Source organism: Bison bison, unplaced genomic scaffold (assembly GCF_000754665.1).
Source record: "Bison bison bison isolate TAMUID 2011002044 unplaced genomic scaffold, Bison_UMD1.0 scf7180017864380, whole genome shotgun sequence".
Lineage (NCBI taxonomy): Eukaryota > Metazoa > Chordata > Mammalia > Artiodactyla > Bovidae > Bison > Bison bison.
In genome coordinates, this window is record NW_011494952.1 from 5,695,833 (window position 1) to 5,699,249 (window position 3,417).

Genomic DNA, 3,417 nt, shown 5'->3' on the forward strand with positions numbered 1-3,417 from the left:
CGACTTAACATGAGACAGATTAACAGGAGAAAAGACAAACAAAAGGTTAACAACGTGTATACTTCTGTACACATGGGTGAGAACCAGAAAACATGAGTAACTCACCAGAATGGTTGAAACCCTCACCTTAAATGCCATCTTCAGCTAGAGACAGAGGAGGATGTTGTGGGTAGTGGTTTGGGACTAGAATGTGGAGGAAGGTGATTCACATGGAGATGGAAAAGCAAGTGTTTGGAACTCTCTGTAAATATTTGGAGTTCCCCTGACCACACCTGGCCCACATTTTTTCTCAGTATCTCTCATAGTAGCTGTCTTCCTGGGCTAGCCCCTTTATCTAAACTATTCAACATTTAAGGAGGCTGTCAAAAGAAAGGCTTTGAGTCTTTTGTTTCTTAAAAATATTCTGCCTAAAATCATTCTCTTGCCAAAGAGACACATTTTGGGGTGACAAATTTTGCTTCCCTACAACCCTGGATCAGGTAGAAAAGGTTAATACGGAAACCCAAGGAGGAAGCCACCTTGCTTCCCAAAATAGTCCCTAAAATGTTGGGGGACTTGCTTAGATTCCTGAATCTAAGACTTGGGGGACTTCGGCTGAGACCAGTTTCTTTTGCTCAGTAAGGGTCTTGCTGATTAAATGTTGCCCAAGACAAGCCAAAAGGATTTGGTGCCCATCAACTTCAAGTTTCCTTGGACTGGTTACAGTGGCTGAATTGTGGCCTAAAACTCTTCTAGGAACAAGGAGGGAAATTGTGGAGAAATAAACTTCCCTGGATTTCTCAGCGGTTTTGTAAAAAGCCCAGATCTTCTGAGACTCTTCAGCGCAGACATCTGCAACTGTTCACCTAGTTAATAGCTCCGATCTGAAAGAATTCATAGTCTCATCTCCCCAAGGAGCAGGAGAGACCTACAGCCCAGAGTAGGTCCCCCGAAGGTGCTCCATCTCCCTAAGAATTTATATTTCAAGAAGGGATAAGGCCCAGAACCTTGGAGACTCCAGGTCAGGCTCCTGGAGAGATTTTGCTACAAGCAAAGCCCATAAACACTTACCAGGTTAAACAAACAAACAATATTAGGAATAAAAGTACTAACCTCCTTTCCCTTGTGCTTAGTCTGGTTTCTCTTGCTTGCTGGGTGTTTCCTACAGAGGCCTTGCTCCTGGCTCTTCAAACCCCAGTTCCTGGTGTGAACCAGCTTGGCCGATGCTCTTGCTTGGGCTGGGGGTGCCGTGTGCGGAGACGCTGCACCCACCTTAATGCAAGATGGCAATGAGCCTTGTGAGCCCCATTACTGGGAGCAGCTGCGCCTGTCTCTGCTCCCCAGAACCCCGCCAGCTCCACCCACTCCCCCGCTGATGAGAGCCCTACGGGGCAGCCCCGCCCATGGCCTGTTGGAGAGTGTGGACTGTACAATGGGTGCTCCCACTTCTCAGTTCCTTTGCTTCTCAACACAACTCATTTCATTGGCAGAGAAACACTGGGCAGAAGGACCCTTTTTGGGGTGGGTGACACCTTTACTTACGTACCAAAGGCCAGAGTAAGGAGGACATCCTTCCCAGGAGAGGAGAAGGCCCTTCTCAGCAGCAGGGACAAGGTTTTCTTCTGTTCTGCACTTGCTGGTGTGGAACAATTGACCTGCTCTCAACACACGGCCCCAGGGGCAGTCCTGGGCGAGGGGGCAAGGCCTGTATGTTTACTGTGAGATACTTAATAAGAATTGTGTCTCTGATCACAAAGACCTGTCCGTGCCTTCAGGATAAAAGGAATGAATACTGAAAGCCTAGCCAAAAGGAGGGAGTGTCTCCAAAAGGTCAGTTAGAGTGAACGCCAAGAGGTAGGAGGAATTCAGATAGACAAGGGCAGGAAAGGTGTGGCTTTGATTCAGCGATGTGGTAGTCATCAGTGACTTGGGAGTAGTTTTGAGGAAAGAAAGGGAAGACAGTCTAGAACTGCTAGGGATACAGGTGAACCTTTCAAGAAGTTTGTTGTGGGACCTAAGATTGTCTGGTACAAGTGAGAGGGGAGAAGCATGGTGAGAAGTTCATAGAGAAGAGATCTGAAATCCATATCAGAAGATACAAATTAAATAAAAGTAGCAGGATTACTGGGCAGTGCAGCACTGAGACCCTTGGAGAGGGTGATGGGGGAGAAGGATCATCAGTCTCATATGAAACTGGAGCTCTGCCAAGTCAGATCACTGAGAGGACAGAAAGACAAGGGGATGAAGGATTAAGTGAGCATTACTAACATGTCAGCTCTTGGAACTGTTGGTGAGGAAAACACTTCCTCCACCCTCTTAGGTTCAGTTATTGGGAATCTGCCAATTAAATTGACAAAAGCAGATAACCATGAGAAAAAAAAAACATTTAAATAGCTTTCCAGGAATGATGTACACATGTGAGAGTTGGACCGTAAAGGCTGAGTGTTGAAGAACTGATGCTTTCAAACTATGGTGCTGCAGAAGACTCTTGAGAGTCCCTTGGACAGCAAGGGGAACAAACCAGTCAATCCTAAAGGAGATCAACCCTGAATATTCATTGGAAGGACTGATGCTGAAGCTCCAATACTTTGGCCACTTGATGGGAAGAGCCGACTTATTGGAAAAGGCCCTGATGCTGTGAAAGATTGTGGCCGGAGGAGAAGGGGGTGACAGAGGATGAGCTAGTTAGATGGCATCTTCGACTAAATGGACATTGAGTTTGAGCAAACTCAATGGTGAAGGACAGGGAAGCCTGGCATGTTGCAGTCCATGGGGTCGCAAAGAGATGGACGTGACTGAGCGACAACAATAACAACCACGTGCAGAGGTTCACAAAGAAATGTGACTTGAGGGGGTGACTACAACTGGGAGTTGATATACTACTTAATAAATGCCAGGCAGTAGGAGATAAAGGCATCTTCTGAAAAACAGGTGACTTGGGGAAGGAGGGGCACTTATAACAAAAAACATTTAAGAAATATAAATGGTACCTTAGGGAGGATATATGGGAGATAGGGGAGTTCTGCGAAAATGTCTGTCTGGTGCTTGGAACTTTTCTCTCATTTTAACACGGTTTTCAAAAGTAAATCAAAAGTCAATTAAAACCAACTCAAATGCATTTATTTTTATAGCTGAATAATATACAGCTTCTTTGTCCATTCATCTGTTGATGGACATCTAGGCTACTTCCATGTCCTAGCTATTGTAAGTAGTGCTGCAGTGAACACTGGGGTACACGTGTCTTTTTGGAATTTGCTGTATGATGCAGGGAACCCAAAGTTGGTGCTTTGTGACAACCTAGAAGGGTGGAATGGGGAGGAAGGTGAGAGGGAGGTTCAAGAGGGAGGGGACATATGCATACCTATGGCCGATTCAAGTCAATGTATGGCAGGAACCATCACAATATTGTAAAGTAATTGTCCTCTAATTAAAAATAAA